The following is a 24,524-nucleotide window of genomic DNA, read 5'->3' as shown; positions in this document are numbered from 1 at the left end:
GAGGAGATCATCAAAAACATCTTTATGATGTGGATTACCTATTTCTTTATGCTTGGCATCCATTACAGCTTTCGACTGCTCTTGTTCCACAAGCAAGGGAGGTAACCATGTAACTGAAGCAAGGGAGGTAACCAATGTCTACATTAACAAGAACCACGGCTGGCTTTTAGGGTTTTGCTGGAATGAGGGTATGAAACGGTCTATACCTACAATAAAGCATTCTGTCAAGTCTGATACTATAGAGGACACATCCTTTTTAAACATGGAATGCAGAGGTAGATTTGATATAAATGTACGGAAGCTATCCAAGTCTGCCATAGAGTATCGATATACTGTACGATGAAGAGGTACGTCTGAAGACTTATTACATTTCATTTTTATCTTAACTGATAAAACTGAGTGGTCGGAAGATCCAAGTGGAGATAGAACAGAAGCTGAACACAGTTCAGAGCAAGTTGTGAGAAAGAGGTCTAGGAGACTTGCATACTGGCCGTCAGTGTCGAGAACACGGGTGGGTTCATGAACAATCTGAGTGAGGTCACAAGCAATGGAGAAATCATGACAGAACCTCCCCCTCATCATCGGTCTTGGTTGAGTGAGTTAACCATTCCACGTTGTGAATATTGAAGTCTCCGCAGACATGAATATTAGCTGAAAGGATAAGCAGATAGGGTGTGGTCAATTTTCTCAGATACGCTTTTAAAGATAGTAACTCTGCTGTTGTGGGGGCGATAGAGTGCAAATATAAATGTAGTAGTTTGAGCAAGCATGGTAAGTAAGGATCTTCTCTGGAGATGTCCCTACCACATGGAAAGCCATCTTTTATATAGGTACATATTCCATGCCCATGACGATCTTGGGGGTAAGATTGAACCAGCAACGGTTTTTAATTAGCATTTGTATTTAATTGTTGCAAACTTTCATGCTTGTACAAAGAAAGGCGACAAATTGATTTTGATTTAAAATTACAGCAACAAGGGACATAACTCAGATTGCTTATTTTGGCTTTAGTCAAGATTGGCACTTCTGTTTACAAAGCCATTAGACGGAAGTGACGTCAGACAAATTTTTATATGACCAACACTGTATATAATGTATTTTTTAATGCAAATATAAAGATATGTTTTATTTAAACAGTTTTTGTTTGAATTTTTATATAAAAAATTATAATCTTCATAATAAGAATATGTTTATGAACTATTTTTTTTTTTTACTTTTATAATAAAAATATATTATGGCCTGTTTTGTAAATATTAAAAGTGTTGGTAATATTTTTGTTTTACCTCAAACATAAAAATAGAACTGCTATAGTAAATATATTATGAACTGTTTTGCAAACAACAGAAATGTTAGCAGTTTAAATAAGAAATCATATTAAAAAAAACGTATCCAATAAGGATGTTTCTAAAATTTCTTTGATTGGAACTCCCATTAAAAGTTGTTATATATATGAAAAAAAAAAAAAAGAAGAAAATCTCAGAATGTTTTTTAAACAAAATTTTATTGTTAAAAAAATAACAGTTCATAAATATTACAAAAAACAAAAAATTTCATAAACATTTTTGGATTTGTATTACAATGTAACAATCCACAGAGGTACGAAAACGTGTCTAAAAACAAATAAATTGATAGTCTTTCGTAAAATAAAAAAAAATTTTCAAAATAAAAACTGACTTTATTTCACTCAAATAAAGCGGTAAAATGAATAAGAAATGTTTATATTAAAGTTCTAATGTATTATTAAGTTCAGAATAGTTTTTCAAAAGCCCTCCCTATGATATAGTGGTTAACGAACTATTTTATATATGCGGATGAATGCCCTTTGCCAACGTGATTCAGCAAGACTGACCAATCGGTTGGCAGAGCGCATTGATTTTAGCTGTCGCCTAAAGGACTATTTTTAGCCCTTTGGAAACTTAGCAGATTTGGGCAGAGAGACACCAGCCAGCGACCAGAACAGATCTCTCTCACAGCACTCCTAACACCGCTAAACTCACTGACATCCGTCGCTCACCTACCCGATCATCAGCAAACGACACCCAGCCAGGCAGATTCCTTTGCCCTTTCTTTCTTTTCAGTTCGAGAAACAATCTCGTCTTTCTTCTGCAATACACCCCCTTTTGTTGGTATTTGCAGGAGGTGTTTTGTTGTTTTTGTGATTATTAATCAAATAATTATTTGGAGAGTAATGTACCTGCATTTCTTCCCCTAAAGGCTTTCTAAATAATAACGTCCGTAATTTCCTCATTTCCTTTTACAGGAGAGTTCGTATTTCATTATACAAAAATAATAAAATGACGAAAAAGTAAATAAATAAATAAATAAATATATATATATATATATATATATATATATATATATATATATATATATATATATATATATATATATATATATGGGAAAACTAATTCTAAAAAATGAATATAATTAAAATAATAAAAAGATCGACATTTTTTAAAAACGGAGAATTGAACAATGAAAGCAAATAAATAAATACATTCTCTGCACGCGGTGGTTTACAGAAACCATTAATAAACACGACACTCGAACTCTTCGAAACTAGTTTACAGTTAAAGGAATTAACGGTATTTGTGCAGTTTACGAATATTATTATTTAGAAAGCCAATCTTATTATAGGGAGAGCTTTTTTTAAAAAAAAACTATTCTGAACTTTATAATACATTAGAACTTTAATATAAACATTTCTTAGTCATTTTACCGCTTTATCTGAGTCAAATAAGGATAACCAATAAATGTTATCAAAGGCAAGATAAGTTACTCTTTTACCTATCTTGAAAAGTTAGTGGTTTTGCTCACTTTAAAACGTTTAATCGGTTCGGACAGCTTTCAGTGTTTTCGGATAGACGCGAACAGGGCAAATGGTGACACGAAAATCCCCTAAATATTTAAAGTTTGAGAAATTAGTTAAAATTTAAAAATTATACAAAATGCTGTTAGAAATCCGCCCATTATATGTCAACGTGACATATATTGGATTGATTTCTAATGTATCAGATTTCAAGGCTTAAAACCCGAACTTTTAATGTGTTTTAATTTTCATCTTTTGTGCTTTGAAGTATGAAATTCGTTGAAGATGATAATAATAATAATCATTATCTTTCAGATTAGCAATATATATATATATATATATATATATATATATATATATATATATATATATATATATATATATATATATATAATATAAAAATATAACACGGAAATTACATAATTGTCGATGCAATAATTTATTTCAACCTTGTGGTATTTTCAAGCATCTAAACTAGACAATTACATTTTTGATACTGAAATAAAGAAAGAAAAAGAATCGGGCCCCGACCGTCAAAAACCAGAGGGGGTGGTAGTAGTAATCCACTTAATACATTTTATAGAGAGGGTGGGAAGGATTAAAAAAAAAAAACAACAACAAGAACATTATGACACTTATAACGGCTGTCCGGTAGCCCGACGTAACAACAGAAATACACACACATACACACGCCCCTAAATATGCACGTTCTTACACGTAAATGCCTTGACACGCGTTTACTAACAGGGAGAAATATACGGATATAGAGAGAAGGAAATAAACTGCGCGTAAGGGAAAGAGAAGAAGAAAGAAAAAAAGAAGAGAGTGACCATCCGCTGCCTGTCATATGGTTTAATTAGTCTAGAATCTCTGAGAAAGAGAAGGGAAAGAAAATGAAGATTATACGCGCGTCATAGAGTTAATTGAGTCATGGAAAATAAGTCTATTAAAAGATAAATAAAAAAAAAAGGTTATATACAAAGTTTTAAAACTATCTATGTTAGCATGTTAAAATTAGTTAGAAATAAATATTATCTTATAATACATTTAAATTTTCGGGTTTGTATTACTGTACACATAGATTGGAAAAAGTTGTCAAAAAACAAATATATAACAAATAAATGTTATCAAAGGCAAGATAAGTTACTTTTCTACCTAACTGGATATATTTTTTGTGTTTTTATTCAGTGTAACATGTTTATTCAGCTCGAAAAACATGCAGTGTTTACCGATGTATTGGAAAATTTAAAATGGCGGCCGACTCTCTCTCGGAGAGGGTAAGTTTGAGAAAATGTATTATAAATAATAAACTAGACAAAATACTGTTAGAAATTCGCTCAATATATGTTACCGTGACATAAGTTGATATATATTCGGTTGTTTTTTAATAGTATTTTGTATAGTTTATTATTTATAACATCTTTTCCCAAACTTACCGTGTTAAAGAGACAGTCGGGCGCCATTTTGAATTTTCTCATTGGCTGGAAGTGAATGTCTAGTCACGATGGACCAACATAGCAGTTTTTTTTTAAGTAGATAAGCTGGAAAGTTCAAATTCAGATGTAGCGATCAGTCGTCTTAGAGGCCATTTTGCCAGGTGTTGTACCAGACATTATCAGTTCTGACTATTGACCCCAATTCTCATCTAACATATTTCGAAAGTTTGCAAAAGATTGGGCGTTTACTCATGAAACAATATCCCTCAGTAACAGTCAAGCAAACAAGGTTGTTGAGGCGGCTGTGAAAATAATGAAGCGTCTACTACAGAAGTGTAAGGCCTCAGTAGAGGACTTACAACTTGGGTTACTAAACATACAAAATATACCAACTGAGAGTCTCAATACTAGCCCAGCACAAAGGCTACTAGGACGACAGACAAAGACAACAGTACCAACCATGGAAGCCAACCACAAAGGTCTTGCTGAAGCCCAGCTACGCTTACTCGCATTGTGAGGCTCAAAAGAAGATAAGAATCTGAGGCAACATGGCAAAGGCAGAGAACTGAGAGAACTTCACGTGGGCAGCAATGTCTGGGTCCAACCTCTAAGACCTCATGCAAGAGAATGGGAGGAAGCCATTGTAAGGAAAAGGTTGATTGATCGGTTGTACAAAATGAAAAATGCAAGCTGACAATGATATCGCCGCGACTGTTGTTTTAGATGCTAAACATTACAATGAAAACACTCTTTCCCACTACAACAACCAAGAGGCACCATCTACAAAAATTCTGAGATAAAAAGTCTCACCCTAGACAATGAAACAAGCAGACACAATGCGATGCAGCAGCAGCAGAACAACGAGAGCCAAATGAAGGACCAGTATCACCAATACAAAAAAGATCGGGCAGAGTCATAAAAAGCCTGAATCCAATGATCTATACCAATTTTAGCAAAGCGCACATCCCCTCCTCCCTACAAAAAGAAATAATAATAAATTTCACTTTCCCTATACCTCATAAAGAGGGAGATGTTACGTGTATAAACCATACACTGCCCCTTGTCTGCGTAATTCTCCTTGTAGAGGTACACTTCCCCTAGTTGGGGTAACTCATCTTGAAGAGGAGAGTGCGACTTCCGGCATGACCGGCAATAAAGTATATTTGATTTCTACTTAACTCTGTGTCGTTTGTCTATTTTATACCAATGTTTACACACATAACACTGGCCAGCCTCATCGCAGCTTAACTTCAGGGGTTATATAGGCAACATATATAATATATATATGTATATATATATATATATATATATATATATATATATATATATATATATATATATATATGTGTGTGTGTGTGTGTGTGTGTGTGTGTGTCACTTCCCTTGAGTTTTTTTCTTTTTCTTCTTTCTTTTAAATAAACAGCAGACACACAGTGACTCGTTTCCTGCTTAGTTATGAGTAAAATAAAGCTTCTTTCAAGCTTCCTCATTCTTAGACTTTTTCATCACAAATTATTTTACTGAGAATTGAGAAATACTTAAAACCTGAATTTGGATCCTACAAAAATGGACGCTACTGACACGTGGAGACACTGGAAGACTCATTCACTATATTCTTTGAAGTGGTTAGTGGTTCACAACTAACCGACGAGTTAAAACTAAATTTGTTAATTAATCTGGTGTCTCCAGCATGATTTAAACACATTTCCGATATTAATGACTACCAGATGGTCATGAACACCCTCGAGGAGGTTTTTGTTCAACCTAAAGACAGAATCTTCTGCTGGCATTTATTAGCTACTTGTTGTAAACAAACAAACGAAAGCGTAGACCAATATCTACAGTCCTTAAAAGAATTGGCCAAGGACTGTGATTTCCAAGCTGTGACGTCTATACAAGCGACGGACGAGTACATCAGTGAGGCATTCGTAAACGGGATTTCATCATCCACATCAGATAAAGATTTCTCAAAAACAAGAGACCAATGCATATGACCAAACTCTCATCACGTTGGAGTCTGCCTCAAAACAATTATCAAGATATGCTCAGTTGGACTCCATAACTGCATCTATATCCACAGCTGAAACTGAAGAGGAAGAGAACGACCAGTCTGGGCGCGAGGAGCAATCCAGAGCAGTGGCATTCCCGGGATAGAAGTGCTTCTTGTATAGAAACTCAAGACATGACCGGGCGAGGTGCCCCGCCAGAAACTCAATATGTAAAAACTGCAAGAAGAAATGACCTTTCACACAGGTCTGCAGATCTCCAACGGCAGCTTCTATGAATTATGGTGAGTCTCTTCTTGCTTCATCAGTTCCTTTTTTAAATTTCTTGGAAAGTATCTCGTTTGTCCTTATGGGGAAAAATCAGAGGTGAACCTATGAGGATACTTGCTGATGCTGGGAGCTCTGAAAATTTCATCCACACTGATAAAGCTCGGGTTAGCAGTCTCGCCAATTTCTGAGAGAATCTTAATGGCCAACAGTTCTTATATGTCCACTATTCTTGAGCATTGTGTTGTATCTCTCAGTCTGAATGGAAGAGAGTACGATAATATCAAGCTGTTGATCATGTCAGATCTATGCAGTGACATTATTCTCGGGCATAAATTTCTAACCGATATTCGTCCGTAGAAATACCTTTTGGGGGACCCCTTTCTCTCTCACTGTTTGTGGACTATTGAAAATGTCTCTTACTTGTCTCTCTTTACAAACCTAACCACAGACTGTTGCCCAACAGCAGTTAAATCCCGGAGATATACCCTATCTGATGCTGAATTTATTAAATCAGAAATAATTCATATACTAAAGGAAGATATTATAGAGCCCTCTCAATCTCCATGGTGAGCCGAGACACTTGTAGTTTGTCCTGAGAATCACAAAAAGAGACTTGTTGTCAATTATTCTCAAACGATGAACCGTTTTACTCTCCCAGATGCTTAACCTTTCCCTCGAATGGATGACATAGTAAATTAGATTGCCATTTACCAAGTGTTTAGCACTCTTGATCAAGTTGCCATCAGACCAGAAGAATGAAAATACACAGCCTTCGAAGCTTCTGGATTCCTCTACCAGTTTCGTCAAATTTCGTTTGGAATAACCAATGGACTAGCAAGCTTCCAATAAGTCGCCTATATCGACAATTACAGTTTGTGGAGAAAATTAGGCTGAGTATGATACTAACTTAAAAAGTTTTATGAAGGCAGTGGCAAAGTATGGACTAACACTGAACAAAAGCAAGTGTCACTACTCTCTTGCTTCTGAAGACTTGCTTGGGTACACTATAAGCAAAGGTTCGGTAAAACCAGACTCTGACAGGCTCAAAGGATTGACGAACTTACCTGTCCCTCAAGACCTCCTTTCTCTTTGTTGAGCTATGGAAATGTTTTCTCACTATTCAAAGTGAATATCTAACTTCTCTGACACCCCTGACCAAAATTCTCAAGTTTCCCCTCACAAAGGAACAAACCGACGCCTTTTGAGAACTGAAGAAAGAAATTGTTAAATTGTCCCTAGTAGCCATAGACTCTTCTCTCCCAAAGGAATGATGCTTCTGAGCATGCTATCGCTGCCTCTCTAACCCACAACTCTCGGCCAGTGACTTTCTTTTCAAGAACTTAAACCTCCACCGAGCAGAAGCATTCTGTGGTTGAAAATGAAGCCTATGCAATCGTAGAGGCGATCCGAAAATGGCAACATTTACTGCTCGGGAAGCATTTCAAATTGATCACTGACTAAAAATCTGTCTCTTTTATGTTCGACTTCAAAGGAAAGAGCGAAATAAAAAAAATGAGAAGATTACGAGATGAAAGCTAGAACTCGCCTGTTTTAGCTATGATATTGCTTATGATATTGCTTATGATATTGCTTATGATATTGCTTATGATATTGCTTATGATATTGCTTATCGTCCAGGGAAGCAAAATGTTGCTGCAGACGCCTTGTCTGAAATTTGTTTTTTTACTACTTTTGACAAATTACACTCCTTGCACACAGACTTATGCCATCCAGGAGTAACCCGGATGCTATATTTCGTCAGAACCAAAAATCTGCCATACTCTGTGGAAGATGGGGGAGCAGTTACAAAAGCCTGCCTGGTCTGTTCTTAAGATGGCACCTCAGACTCTCGTAAAAGCAAGTAAACCTTTTGAAAGAATAAGTGTGGACTTCAAAAACCTTTACCTTCAACTTCTTGCAACAGATACATACTGACAGTCATTGATGAATACTCGCACTTTCCTTTCGCTTTCCCCTGTGCCGATGTTTCAGCTGCAACTGTCTGGAAACACTTAACTTATTCTCCATATTTGGAAATCCTTCTTTCATACATTCTGATTGCGGAACTGCTTTCATGTCGGAGGAACTAAAGGAATTCTTGCTTTCTCGAGGCATTGCTACTAGTTGAACGACTGCTTTCGACCCTCAAGGTAACGGACAAGTGGAAAGATATAACGGTATCATCTGGCAAATGGTGAGTCTGGCTCTGCGGTCGAGAAACCTTCACATTCAAATTGGGAAAGAGTACCAGATGTAGTTCTCTAGAGCATTCACTCATTGCTTTCCATCTCCACTAATTGTACTCCCCAGGAATGTCTCTTCAAAGTCAAATATGAACAAGTAAAATTATAGAAGAATAAAAGGTAAATCAAATGAGGTATAGTTTGTTTAAACATCACATTAAATTTAGCTTAAATTTGTACTTTTTGAAAAAATTAAAAGAGTGGACTTTCTTTTTTCTAGCACTGTACATACTGCGGTTGGGCACCTGGAACAGAGACACTACACTCTCGGGCATCTTCAGCTGGACCAATAGCCTGATCCGCGTTCCCAGTGTCTGGTTTAGACCACGTCTTCAGCTGGAGAAAAACTGGTCGGAAGTGGAAAGGTCAAATCATCAGTAAAGACTTGGCAGAGGCGTATGCTACTTACGTCTTTCCACTCATCCTTTACTGGTTGTCTGTAATTCCTCTTCCTGCAAAACGCCTTACTGCTTTACAGGGGCAGCTCTCCTCGCTTCTATGGGATGAGCATAAGCATTATGTTTGCAGGGAGGTCTGCATTCAAAGTCCAAGTGAGTGAGGACTGGGACTGCCTCATCTCATGTGTCAAAAACATGCTGAGAGGTTGGCATTCCTGGGTTGTTCGCAAGAGGAGACGTTCTGTGGGTCCCTGCAGTTGGAAGTGCCTTTCCTAACCTCAAATCCCATCCTTTGGTTGAAGGTCAGCGTAAACCAACGGGGGAACAAAAGTTCTTTGCCGAATGTGGAGCCATACTTAGAGCTTTGTCAGAGTCCTTGAACAGCCTAAGAAGAGTCTTTATTGGGAACTAGTGGTGGGTATCGCTTCGAATCTTCTTGGGAAATGAATGGGATGGTTGAAGGAGGAGATCCGCTCACAATGGAGTTAGGCGCCGGGCCGGGACTTTCTTAATAACTCGTATTTTCCTTTACCTAGCGACTCTCCCTTGTTGCTACGGTTGTTGTAAAAATGGAATGTAAATTTAAATTTCATTCCATTTTAAATTACATTTTTACATTACGTCCAACTCATCGTTCACATTTAACATGTCAACTTTTATGGGTTTCGGATATGCTGACAAGATTAGAGGTGTCTATTCCGAAAGCCGTTCTTAACATGGGGGAGGTTGGGATATTTAATTCCAACAAAAGTCGATATTTCCAATGTGAACAGTAAATTGAGCTTATTTAAAAAAAAAAAAAAAACACCAAAAAGTTATACCAGATTGACTTTTTTCGTTTAAAAATTAAATTATTTCGTTTTTGTTAATAAAATTTTATTTTTATATATAAAAAAAATTGTGTCATTTTTATTTTATATATAAAAGTACGATTATTGAGCGTTATCCTTGCGATTACTTTCGTTTTTTTTTGTTGTTTTTTGTGAGGGGTGAGGGCACAATTTAAAAAAAAGAAAGATTAAAATAGAACGAAATTTAAATTTCCGTTCCATTTTTACAACAACCGTAAAATAGCACATTCTCCACAAGTTTTACCTTAAAACTTGAAGTTTACATAAATGATTATTTAAATAAAATATTTTGTATTTTGAATTATTTGGTTTGTTTGTTTTGTTTTGTTATTTTTTCTTTCACAATAAGATTCTATAAAAATATATCAAAATATAATTTTAATTTGTCAATGTAGCAAAATATAATTTTAAAAACATGAAACACCTATAGAGGTTTAAGTCTGCCCCCCTCCCCTCGCCAATCTTTCACGAAAACACCCGTCTAGTTGAAACCACTGTCAATAATTTTCCCGCCACTCTTTATCAGGGCCTAAATCAAAACGTAGATTCTATGAACAAAGCTTCTTTCTTAGAAGTGCACGCCTGTGGAACTCTCTTCCGTTTACCTGTTTCCCGCCTGACTACAACTTGGATGTCTTCAAGTCCAACATAAACAAATTCCTGATGAACCGCCCCCCTTAAGTAAGACACTTTATCAAATCTCCGTTACTAACGATTACTACGATATTATCCCATTGATTACTGTACACGCAATAACCCTTATCCCCGAGTGGCTTCCGGGCCTTGATAAGTGATGACGACCTTCATGTAAAAAAAAAAGAATATTTTTTTGTACATGAAGAAATTGTATACAAATATATCAAAATAAACTTGTAAAGTTTAAAAATGTATCGAAATTTACTTTCAATTTTTCAATATTATTGCGCTTGTACACGAACTTTTAGAAAAGTACAAGTTATCGACCCCTGACAAACGCCATCTATCGGCCGTTCTTGAAACTTAAATATATACATTCGCCTCACGTAATTGTCCTACAGAATGCCCTTAAAAGAAATAAAAGTCGGAGTACTTGTACAGTTTAATCAAGACATTAAAAAATGAAAATATCGGAAAAAGTTTAAATTGTACCTATCCGTTATGGAATGAAGCCCCCCCCCCCAAAAAAAAAATTCACTTAATTTCATCAAGTAGTTTTTTTTTTGTTTTTTTTACAGCGAAAAAAACAATTTGTTATGATACCGAGCAAAAGGTTCGATTTTTAGGAAGGAAGACTAGTATTAAAGACGGGGAGGGAGTGTGTGCGCTTTTAACTGGAGTTATCTCCCGTGGCGATTCTAAACTCCAAACAAAAATTAAGGAAAATTCCAAGAAATCTGCCTTCAACACGCTCTCATGAAAACGTGTTTTTTCGCTGTAAAAAAAAAAAAAAAAAAAAAATCGATCAAATTAAGTGAAGTTTTTTTTCGGAGATCTTCAGTTCAAAACGGACACGTATAATATATCCTTTTTTCGATATTTTCATTTTTTTAATGTCTTGATTAAACTCTACAAGGGCCAAAATTGGCGCTTCTACACTGTTCGGACGAAATTTTGTAGTCGATAAATGGAGTTTTAAGATAAAAAAAAAAAAAAAACAATGGTTTCAACTGATTTTTTGTTCCAAATTATGCCTGAATATTACTGAACTATTAAACAAAACAACTTTAATCGTGGTGGTAGGTGAAAATTTTCCACTATCTTATTTAAATCGAAACGGAAAATTGCCCCACCCCATTTAAACTCTCCTGTGTCTTACGATCGTTTTCATCAATTTCTATTTTTATTTTCTTTAATAAATAATTTTCTACCTTATCGATTTTCGTGATTTTTGGACATAATCATCTTAAAAATACGAGGAATACGTAGATAACATTGTTTTGTTTTCATGTGAAATTCAGTTTTACGATTTCCGAAATTTCTGCCCAATAGTGTAAAAGCGCATAAAAAAATTTTTTTTTGGGGGGGGGGCGGGGTGTAATACTTTTCAACGGTTTTTCAAGATAATACGAGAAAAAGAATTTAGAAAAATATTTGTTAAAAATTAACATTTTTTTTTAGTGAGGGATCACTTTCCTATATAAACAACGTAAAATGAGTACTCACGTCTGGGCAATTTTTAGCAGTAAACGAGACATGTAATCGTTAGCATTTTTTTCAAGTTTGATGTAAGGGAGGAAATGGAGGGGCGTGTCATAAGTTCCAAATATTTTTAAAATACAGTAACACGTCAAACATGGGGGGGGGGCTTAAAATTTATCTCCACAGTTTCCACTTTTTTCTTTATAAGATTGGCCTTGAATTAAATATTAATTATTTCCTGACGTGTTAGAACACAATAAATTTTTTTTTTAAATTAAGAATAGGGTGTACTACTACTGTACCTATACAATGCACACGCCCTTGTATTTTTTGTTCAACGGATAATCGATTGTACACTAATCTACCATATTATCAGAAAAAAAGTTCAAATATTTGTTTGCGCGCACGAAAATAAACGTGGCGACCAATGAAACAATATGGAATACATTTGGATAATAAAAGTATTAATATCATTGCCCTTAGATTAATAAATAAAAAAAATAATTTATATGAGACAGATGTGGATGTGCGTGTTCTCGTCGAGTGGTTCCTATATGGGGGATCGACTTACCAAAACGTTGGATTAGAAACTGAGCACACCTTACAAATATTTATATCTGGAAATTTTAGTTATTTTTTTTTTAAATATATAATATGGTACATTAATGTCCAATCGAAAATCCGTAGAAAAAAACCCGAAAAAAGACCAAATGAAAGAAAAATACCGGAGGTATATGGAGTATGGCATGTTTTTTTTTTGTTTTGTTTTGTGTGTGTGTGTGTGTGTGTGTGTATGTGTGTGTGTGTGTGTGTGTGTGTGTGTGTGTGTGTGTGTGTGTGTGTGTTAACCGCCTTAGAAAATATCAGGAAATAATAATTACGTAGGTAATATTTAACCGTGATACTTTTTCAAGGCAAATCTTATTTTTTTTTTTAAAAAAAAAAAGGAAATTGTGTAGTTATAAATTTTATCTTTCTCTTAATCTTTGAAATGTTTCTACATATTTTTTAAATTCTTGGAATTTATGCGCCCCCCACCCCGTTCCTAGCCACCTGCCACCAAACTTGAAAAAATGCTAACGGTTACATGTCTCGTTGACCGCTGTGTATTCAAGAAGTGGGCTCTCATTTTACATTAAATTTATATAGGTAAGTGATTCCCTAGGTGTATCAAGATCGGCCATTAAAAATGCCGCATATGAACTTGAATAAATCAACTTACTATCTTTTGAAGCTTATAACTACTTGGAGAATTTAATTCAAACCCTATTTTTTTTTCAATTAAAGGAGTAAAGACCAAATTAAAAAAAAAAAAAAAAACGAGTTTAATAGCAAATTATGCAATATTTGTTTTTTTTTAAACCGGTTTTCTTTAAAAAAGATTTAAAGAAAATCAACAAAATTTTACTTAATTTGATTACAAAAAATATATATAAATTCCCAAAAATCACTTACCTATACAAAATTCTATTCAATGTGTACTTCCATTGCTCATTGTTAAGAATTTATCCATATTTATACTTATATTCCATGTCCTTTTATTTAAAATAAAATACTTTTTAAAAAACGCGAACTCATTTTTTGACTGTTCAAATAAAGGGAGACAAATCTCTGATGTTTTTTTCGCAATTATGGTGACTTATAAACGCCATAATTAATATCTCTTTTTATTGCATACTGTTAACCAAAATTAGTATTTTGGGGACTCCGTAGCTGAAGAAAAGCACACATTCACTTGTAGCAGAAACAAATAGAACTCTTTTCTTGTGCATCAGTGCCTCCCCTGACTGTGCAATATGGCACATACTGACCAATCAGAGGCATAGCACAGGGACCTTCCTTACCCCCTAAGGAACTCTAACTGCTTCCGCTCTGATGAGAAAAACTCCTCCTTTTCCAGCTAGACGCCAAAGAGAGCGGACCTGTTTCCTCACTCGCCCTCTCTGCCTACACCGGTATCGACGATTCCCACTTGGGAATAACTACGGGGCAAAGGCAGACGAGTTTCATCCTAGTTATATCTTTTTGGCATCTTACCCTGACTTGCTTCAATAAACCTTTTCCTTGTTAAGTTTTACGAAGTTGTTTGTTCGTTTATTCAGTAGCTTGTGTTAAATTATTTATTTTATTAGGGAGTGCCCGAAAAGCACTAACTCAACTTCCTAAACACTTATTAGTTTTTGCCGTTAAACGAAAAACCCAGCCAGCCATTTTTTTTTTTAATTCTCTTAATGGAGTACACGAGTTTTTGATTATAATGTTTTATTTCTACTTTATCGAGTGATTTTTTTTTTGGAAATATCTAAAAAAAGAAAACATTGAATGAAATAGAAAAAATTGCTGTCAGCATGTGGTATTTACTTGACGATATAAGCATAACATGAGCTTTCATTAAAAAAAATCAACGTGGTTTTAAAAAAAGGTTTTACACTTTAGACTTTACAGGTAAATTTTCAAAAAACATTTCTTGTTTTTTTTGTTGTTTTAAATTAGAAAATTAAATTTTAATAGACGTGTCAAAATGGGGAGGGGGTTTAGAAAAAAACGTTTGTTTAAAATATCATATTCGGTTTATTGGAAAGAGCATTCAATTTCATATTAACCCTGAAAATATCGTAAAAATTGAACCAATAGAAAAATTTTGATAGATTTTTAAATTTTTTAAATTAAAAAAAAAATTCACTCAATTGATTTCATACTTTCAAAATGGCTGGTTGAACGCGCACCGGCACTTTGTAAACACTGTTTTTTTTTTTTTGTTTTTGTTTAAATAAAAAATAATATTTCTATTATTTTTTAAACGACTTGAATAGTTTATTTCGGAAATATATTCCATAAAGAAAATAAACAACCGACTTTTAAAAGAGAAATTATAAGTTTTTTATATTTTATTCGCAGTTTTCTGTTAGGGGTGTCCAAAATACCCCCAAAATTCTGATACAACTAGATTTCCACTTGCAAATATTAAAAAAAATAAAAATAAAAATAAAATAACTGCTACTACTACTACTACTACTACTACTACATCATCATCATCATCATCATCATCATCATCATCATCATCATCATCATCATTCCCCTCTTTCTTAAATGCCATTGAAACATATTACCTAAAAAAAAAAGGGTAGATTTTATTTTATTTTTAGGGGAAATCACTTCGCTGGATTAGGTCGTAAAAAAATAAAGAATTAAAATATTAATAATTTGGCAATTCGGAATAGTAACTCATTGTTCTAAGGCAGGTAACTCTATTTTATTGCAGTAGTTGGAAAAATGCTTACAACTACTTGAATATTTTAAGAAAAATTGTAATATAGTTGCAGTTTACATTTTTTTTAATTTAAATGTTATAAAGCTTTGGGAATCTGGAAGAAAGAGAGTCTGTTTCTTCCGTTTAACTGTAGGAGGCGTTAATGTCCGCCACTCAGTTATGGAAGCACTGGCACCCTTGAAATAAACATGTTTTTTTTTGTGCAAACATATTTAAGTTTTTTTTTTTAAAAAACATATTTAGTTTTTTTTTGTTTTTGCAAACATATTTAAGTTTTATTTTTCAAAACATTTACGTTTTGTTGCTTGTTTATTTTCAAACATTTACGGGTTTTTTTTAATTGTTTTTCATATTTATTTTTTGTTGTTGTTTGTTTTAGAAACATTTACGTTTCTTTTTTGTTTCTCCAAAAACATTTACGTTTTTTCTTTTTTGCAAACATATTTTTTTTTTTGTTTTTCAAATATAGTTTTTTTTAAAAAAATTTTTATTTTGTAAACATGCGCAACGATCTTTGCCACCAATTAACCCTTGCCAAACCACATAATGGATGCAATTGTTGATAACATTTTACCTCTAAGTGACATGTGTTTTTTTGAGTATTCCTTAAAGAATGTTGTCTTAGAAACGTAAAAACAACAACAACAACAAAACGTAAATGTTTGAAAATAAACAAGCAACAAAACGTAAATGTTTGGAAAAATAAAACTTAAATATGTTTGCAAAACCCCCCAAAAAATATGTTTAAAAAAAAACAAAACAAAAAAAAACATGTTTAAAATTAAAATATAACAAAAACATTTATTTTTATTTCAAAGGTACCATTTTGTGCTTCCGTAACTGGGTGGACAGACAGTAACGCCACCTATAGTCAAACGGAGGAAACAGGCTTTCTCTTTCTTCCAGATTACCAAAACTTGTTTAAATTAAATAAAGTTGTTTTACAAAAAAAAAAAAAAAAATTTTGAATTTAATTAAATAGAATTACCTCCCTTAGAACAATGAATTGTTATTCCAAATTGCAGATTTGTGAAATCATTCGATTTGATTTATCTACTTTTTTATTTTCTGCGAACCTGTTTCTCGGTCCATCATCGGCTCTCCCCTCCCCCCTCATTTATTTATCATATCCTATTATTTACATTTAAATCCGTTTCTTTCTTTGAAGCTAATAAGTGATTCGAAAGCAGATTATAAAAAAGTAAGTATTCAATTTAGGGTGTGTTATTTTAGTAATTATTACTTGAATTTCTTTGGGAAACTTTGCATTAAATTGTATTCAAGTTTTGTCATTTGACATAAATTAATGCAACTAAAGTCTATTAGATGATGAATAATATCTTGAAAATTCTTTTTGAAATCATTTTTATTTATTTATTTATTTATTTAAGTAAAAGAACCAAATAAGTGATATTGATACTAATGCTTCGTTATTATTTGGAAAGCCATTCTTAAAATGAGAAGGGTGTTTTGTACATATCCTGTACAATTACAATTTAATAAAAACAGATATCCTAAAACTTTAATTAAACTTGAAAATACATTTTAAAAAAATAACGCTAATCAATATAGAATCGGACACAACGATTTTTCGGTCAATTTTTTACGACCTACCCCAGAAACACCCCAACAACCTCCCCATGTTAAGAACAGCTTTCGGAATAAACACCCCCTTCCTCGGAAGCCGTTCTTAACATGGGGAGGCTGGGGTGTTTATTTCGAAAGCCGTTCTTAACATAAGGAGGCTATAAAAACCTATTCACCTTTTTTCTAATAAAAAAAGTAAATGTATAGTGAATTATTTGACAGACAAACATTTATAAAATCTATTTATTTAATGGTACTAGTGCACTTATTGATCCTTGCTGAAATAATAACGTTATTATTTAAAAAGCCATTCTTAACATGGGAGGGGAGGGTGTTTTGTACCTATTCTGTACTTTAACCTTACAATTGATTAAAAAAAATCATAAAACTTAAATTAAACTTGGAAATACGATTTTAAAAAATAGCGCGGATCAATAAGTGCATTAGCACCATTTTTATATAAAACACATTATTAGACCCTAAGGCTAAAATAGAACCAGAAAAAAATTAATTTTTATTATTTTTTTCATCATTGTTATTAGCCTAAATGTACGACATTCGAGGCTGCCGTATTACTTTTAAAAGTTGGCTTTTCTAGGGTTTGACAGATTGGCCTTAAAAAGGCCAAATCTGACCCTTTTTACGCTCTTTTATTACAAAATAAAAAAATAAATACGACCAAAAACATGAAAACGTAAAATAATTCACTATACATTTACTTTTTTTTTATTAGAAAAAAGTTGAACAGGTCTTTATAGTTGGAATAAAAAATAAGACAATATGACTTAAATATTGTTTAACTTTTACTTTGATTAATTGTTGATAAAATATTAAAAATAAGTGACATTATTTGAAGTTTTTGTGTGTGAAGCCAGATCACATACTTGTAGGTTCTTCTGCATTATTACATAAAACATGTACTTTGACAAACAGATGATTACATGACATCCACCATTAATTGTAACAAAATGGACTGAGTTACTTCCCCTGATTTTATGCTGTTAAATTATGTAAAAACTTGATTTTTTTAAAACCATTTTCATTATTACTTTTCTATCTTATACTTTTTTGTATTTTTTTGGATATGTTACTAAATTCGACACAACAATTAAGTAGATGTCATTGGTTTCATTTGAAATTCAATATCTTGATTTCGAATTTTGCTATTATAACGAAGAAGCGCCTACGTGTGTGTATGCGGTGTTTTATTAAAACAAACAAAAAATCTATTTTCCACTCAACTCGATGGAATCTAGTGTTTTTTTTATCTGAAATTCCGATGGCCAACATTTTCAGAATGTGAAGGCTATTAATAAAAAAACGTTACTTACCTTCAAATAAATCACATTTAAAAAGATTGATTAAAGAATTTAAAAGTGCACTTTCAAATATTAGTTCTAAATGGAAGCCAGCTTCTGGCAAGATTATGTTGCATTAACTTCTGCATGATGTTAAATAATACCAATTCAATGTAAGATGGTGTCTCACATTATTTTCTTAAATTAAAATAATGAAATATGAAAATGTTAAAAGTAAAAAAGTTATACCTTTTTTAAAATTATCTTTTCATGAAACTAGGCGATTTTAGTTCATTTTGTTGATTTTGTTCTATATAATTATTGAAATAATTGTTGAAAGTGCAATTTCAAACATTAGTTCTAAATGGAAGCCGGCTTCTTGGTGTTGCATTAATTTGTACATTATATTAAAAAATATTAATGGAATGTAAGATGGTGTCCCACATTATTTTCTTAATGAAATATTGAATAAAAAATAAATATTGATTATTGTCCAACTTTTTGATGATAACGGGTTACTGTTATCATTAATAAGATGAACAATATTGCAAAAACATTTTCTTTGAAATTTCTATTTTTTACTTTTTTTTTCCTCGGGCATCATATTTAATTTATACTTCCTAACACGTCTACATTGTATCATTTAAATTTACAAATTCAGCAGTTGTTTCTTTATCAGTGGTTCATTTGGAAGCAATTATAAAATGTAAGTATTAATTAGACTTTAGAAAACATTGCATCTAAATGTATTCAATTCAATGCTTGTCTATTACATGGATTTTATAAAGATTTTCTAAATATACTTAGTTTATATTATGCGTAAAACAACCTTTTAAAACTATTGCCAAGAAGCAACTCTCAAACCTAATAACATTGAATAATAACAATTTTTCTGTTTTATTCCATGTTAAAAGTGAAAAAAAAAGATATTCCATTTTTAACATTTTATTTTCATGAAGTACAAACTAGGCAATTTTTAGTTGCATCCAGTCCAAGCAACAAATCAAATCTAAGTAAATATTCATCCACAGCTATCACTTCTATGTTAATGCTCAGCTTTGCACCAATGTAAACTTGCACCACTCCTCTTCTGTAAGCACTAGGGTTAATTTCCTCATCCATTTCTAAGAACACATCTTGCAGACTAGTGACTGCATGCATCTGGTATCCACCAGAGTTGTACGTGCTATTCCATTGATTCAAACAGTTACAACCAGCAATGCATCATTTACAATAGTTTGAGGATGAGATTGGTATTGAATTCCTCACCCCACCCCACTCATTTTCCAGGCAAAATCAAGTGATATGCTCACACTGCTGACAATCAACAGCATATGATATTTCTCCAGGGCTTGATACCAGCACCTCTATCTCACTATCCTGTAGACAATCGCTTGCCTTATGGTTGGGTCCATTATATTTCAAACACATTGGGGAAATATCCATCTCCTTATATGTATGCTGACCATGCAGCTACTACAGCTTGCTCTGTAACTCCAGTGCAGTTCTTTAAAATAGCACAAATGTGTGCTACGTCTAGGTTCTCCATTTGAGAGGATGCTCGTAATAGTTCTTCTGTATGTTTAGGTAATCCAGCAATGACTACACATTGATCTGATACGTTGACAAACAGTAGTTCTGCCAAAAATATATTATTTCACCTGGCTTAGAACAACATGCTGCAAACTGCTTCTATGCAGTTAAGAAATCCAAGGTAAAAGCTGTGTACAGTGTTTTCTTCACACAATCAAACTGTACACATTTCCTCACTTAATTGCTGGTACACAGCATAAATATGCCACGACAAGTGCATCGAGATGACGCACTCGATACACTTCACTTCACTCATTTGACATCAGCTCAGCTTTCTCCAGCCATTCTACTATTGACTGTCTAGAGTCATTGCCATCAAACACTGATATAAGCTTTAGCTCGAAGGCTATTATGGTCCAAATAGTTTGTGTCTTCACAAGGGAAGAGAGAAAGAAAGAAAATTATGATCTGTGACAGTAGACAGACATCAAATCAACTTAACAATAAACAAACCAAATGCTTATATCCACACAACACAGAAATTAGCATCAACACGACCCAGCACAGTTCCAAACAATTTTGTCCACACGATCTGTCATGGTCCTGAAAAATTCTGTCGACACAACCTGACACTATCCTTAACAACTCCATTGAAATGATCCCAAACACGTCCTTTGAAATGATCTAACACAACACTTAATGATTCTGTTGAAAACTCCATTGAAACAACATGACACTACCCAAACAACTCTATCAAAATGGCCCAACATAATCCGAAACAACTCTGTTGAACCGACACAGTACTAGAGCAACCTCGACAGTCACTCGCTGAACAACCCTGGCATCAGCTTTTTATAGTCTTTAGATGAACACATTTTCGCCAAAGGTAGGCTAGACTAAGACATTGACACACCATTTTTGAACACTTCACACAGATGCTCGTCACACGTAAATCATTAAACTCATTTAAAGATGAATATGTTCTATGTTGTAAAATAATTATTGATGTGAATGTTGGATAAATATGAACAAGAGAGCTCATTTATTGATCGTTGCAATTGACAACATTTTCCTCATAACAACCAGTTACTGTTGCCCTCACACTTGTACAATCCTCTATTGAATGTTATATTATGGTGTATTATATAATGCTGACTTCAAAAGTTTAAAAAGATGATTTGGATGTTATCAGCTAGAATTGAAACTAAAATATTTAGTGTTTCAGTCGAATTCCTAATTATTAAATCACTTCACGCTAGGAATGACTTACACATGCGCAAAAATAATAGAAATATGTTGGCAAGTTGCATTTAAACTTTCCCACATATTTCTTTATACATTATTTAACCATCAAAACAATGTTTGCTCGTTTTAAACGATTCATGGCGTATGACTACTACTTCCTATTAATTTCAATGTTATGTGATCAGTAGTTTAAGAGTTTGTAGGTTAAATATTTTCAGAATCACACACACATATATATATCAGGTAGAGTTGCGAGTCTGAGGGATGACTTAACAGCAAAACATTTTGATAATACATTTACAAAAGAATTATAATATATTTGTGTTAGTAATATTTTAGTAATTTTTTATTTGTCTATTTTACATATGTTTTAGAAAAGAAATCGACATTTTATTTGATATTATGTAACATTCAGCAACATTTAGGATGGTTACTATTGTTTTTACAATTATTAGTATTATGTTGATTTTTTTTCATGTGCCATACTCTTTTCAATCCTCTGTCAACTGTGGGGTATTTGCTTCATTTATCCGTTTCTTTTTGTTGATTATTATGATGTTCAGTCGAGTTCATTTTCTTAAAGGAAATTTTGGTTTTCTTTTGCCAGTACTGTATCTGGTTTGTGCCTGTAGAATTTTTCTCCATGTTCAAAGTTATTTGCAGTGTTTTTAGTGTACAGCTTTCTCTATAAAATTGTGTCATATTTTGGGCTAATTTATTGCATTTAGTTGTTTTATGTTTTACTGTTTCATCTCTTTTCCATAGTCTACATTTACTGTTTTCTTTAAATAATAATGTGGTTAGTTCTAATCGCATTGTTTGATGCAACTATAAATAAAAATTGTATTTGTCGGTGCATGTATCTTTTTCATAGTTATGTTCAGGTGTTTTCATGGTAAATTATAAATAAAACTTATAAATATATCTTATTCCCTTCACATTTTATCTTGTCTTGTTCCATCGGTTGTTAATTTTGATGGTGGTCAGTTTTTCTGTTTCCTTAGTTATTTGTTTTTAAAGTTTTAATTTTGATGGTGATTAATCGTTCTGTTTCCTCAGTTATGTGTTTTTAAAGTTTTAATTTTGATGGTGATCAATCGTTCTGTTTCCTGAGTTATGTGTTTTTAAAGTTTTAATTTTGATGGTGATCAATTTTTCTGTTTCCTGAGTTATGTGTTTTTAAAGTTTTAATTTTGATGGTGATCAATTTTTCTGCTTCCTGAGTTATGTGTTTTTAAAGTTTTAATTTTGATGGTGATCTATCGTTCTGTTTCCTGAGTTATGTGTTTTTAAAGTTTTAATTTTGATGGTGATCAATCGTTCTGTTTCCTGAGTTATGTGTTTTTACAGTTTTAATTTTGATGGTGATCAGTTTTTCTGTTTCCTGAGTTATGTGTTTTAAAAGTTTTAATTTTGATGGTGATCAATTTTTCTGTTTCCTGAGTTATGTGTTTTTGAAGTTTTAATTTTGATGGTGATCAATCGTTCTGTTTCCTGAGTTATGTGTTTTTAAAGTTTTAATTTTGATGTTGATCAATCGTTCTGTTTCCTGAGTTATGTGTTTTTACAGTTTTAATTTTGATGGTGATCAGTTTTTCTGTTTCCTGAGTTATGTGTTTTAAAAGTTTTAATTTTGATGGTGATCAGTTTTTCTGTTTCCTGAGTTATGTGTTTTTAAAGTTTTAATTTTGATGGTGATCAATCGTTCTGTTTCCTGAGTTATGTGTTTTTACAGTTTTAATTTTGATGGTGATCAGTTTTTCTGTTTCCTGAGTTATGTGTTTTAAAAGTTTTAATTTTGATGGTGATCAGTTTTTCTGTTTCCTGAGTTATGTGTTTTAAAAGTTTTAATTTTGATGGTAATCAGTTTTTCTGTTTCCTGAGTTATGTGTTTTTAAAGTTTTAATTTTGATGGTGATCAGTTTTTCTGTTTCCTGAGTTATGTGTTTTAAAAGTTTTAATTTTGATGGTAATCAGTTTTTCTGTTTCCTGAGTTATGTGTTTTTAAAGTTTTAATTTTGATGGTGATCAGTTTTTCTGTTTCCTGAGTTATGTGTTTTAAAAGTTTTAATTTTGATGGTGATCAGTTTTTCTGTTTCCTGAGTTATGTGTTTTAAAAGTTTTAATTTTGATGGTGATCAGTTTTTCTGTTTCCTGAGTTATGTGTTTTTAAAGTTTTAATTTTGATAGTGATCAGTTTTTCTGTTTCCTGAGTTATGTGTTTTTAAAGTTTTAATTTTGATAGTGATCAATTTTTCTGTTTCCTGAGTTATGTGTTTTAAAAGTTTTAATTTTGATGTTGATCAATCGTTCTGTTTCCTGAGTTATGTGTTTTAAAAGTTTTAATTTTGATGGTGATCAGTTTTTCTGTTTCCTGAGTTATGTGTTTTAAAAGTTTTAATTTTGATGGTGATCAGTTTTTCTGTTTCCTGAGTTATGTGTTTTTAAAATTTTAATTTTGATGGTGATCAGTTTTTTCTTTTTCCTGAGTTATGTGTTTTTAAAGTTTTAGTTTTTATGGTGATCAGTTTTTCTGTTTCCTGAGTTATGTGTTTTTAAAGTTTTAATTTTGATAGTGATCAATTTTTCTGTTTCCTGAGTTATGTGTTTTAAAAGTTTTAATTTTGATGTTGATCAATCGTTCTGTTTCCTGAGTTATGTGTTTTAAAAGTTTTAATTTTGATGGTGATCAGTTTTTCTGTTTCCTGAGTTATGTGTTTTAAAAGTTTTAATTTTGATGGTGATCAGTTTTTCTGTTTCCTGAGTTATGTGTTTTTAAAATTTTAATTTTGATGGTGATCAGTTTTTTCTTTTTCCTGAGTTATGTGTTTTTAAAGTTTTAGTTTTTATGGTGATCAGTTTTTCTGTTTCCTGAGTTATGTGTTTTAAAAGTTTTAATTTTGATGGTGATCAGTTTTTCTGTTTCCTGAGTTATGTGTTTTTAAAGTTTTAATTTTGACGGTGATCAGTTTTTCTGTTTCCTGAGTTATGTGTTTTAAAATTTTAATTTTGATGGTGATCAGTTTTTTCTTTTTCCTGAGTTATGTGTTTTTAAAATTTTAATTTTGATGGTGATCAATCGTTCTGTTTCCTGAGTTATGTGTTTTTAAAGTTTTTATTTTGATGGTGATCAGTTTTTCTGTTTCCTGAGTTATGTGTTTTAAAAGTTTTAATTTTGATGGTGATCAGTTTTTCTGTTTCCTGAGTTATGTGTTTTAAAAGTTTTAATTTTGATGGTGATCAGTTTTTCTGTTTCCTGAGTTATGTGTTTTTAAAGTTTTAATTTTGATGTTGATCAATCGTTCTGTTTCCTGAGTTATGTGTTTTTAAAGTTTTAATTTTGATGGTGATCAGTTTTTCTGTTTACTGAGTTATGTGTTTTTAAAGTTTTAATTTGATGGTGATCAATCGTTCTGTTTCCTGAGTTATGTGTTTTAAAAGTTTTAATTTTGATGGTGA

At 32.5% G+C, this 24,524-nt stretch overlaps 1 protein-coding gene across 1 annotated transcript in view; it reads left to right on the top strand.

Annotated features, from left to right (window-relative positions):
- Positions 1 to 16,495: 16,495 nt before the first annotated feature.
- The window catches only part of LOC145269141 (uncharacterized), a 57,050-nt gene continuing 49,021 nt past the window's right edge, over positions 16,496 to 24,524 (top strand). Inside the window, exon 1 of the mRNA XM_080124748.1 lies at positions 16,496 to 16,603. The gene's annotated coding sequence lies outside the window, so the exon portion shown is untranslated. The remainder of the gene's footprint in view (positions 16,604 to 24,524) is intronic.

The sequence above is a fragment of the Euprymna scolopes genome, chromosome 45, assembly GCF_053919585.1.
Source record: "Euprymna scolopes isolate OS-2025 chromosome 45, ASM5391958v1, whole genome shotgun sequence".
Classification (NCBI taxonomy): Eukaryota; Metazoa; Mollusca; class Cephalopoda; order Sepiida; family Sepiolidae; genus Euprymna; species Euprymna scolopes.
The sequence above is the reverse complement of the archived record's forward strand: the minus strand, read 5'-3'. Positions and strand labels throughout refer to the sequence as shown.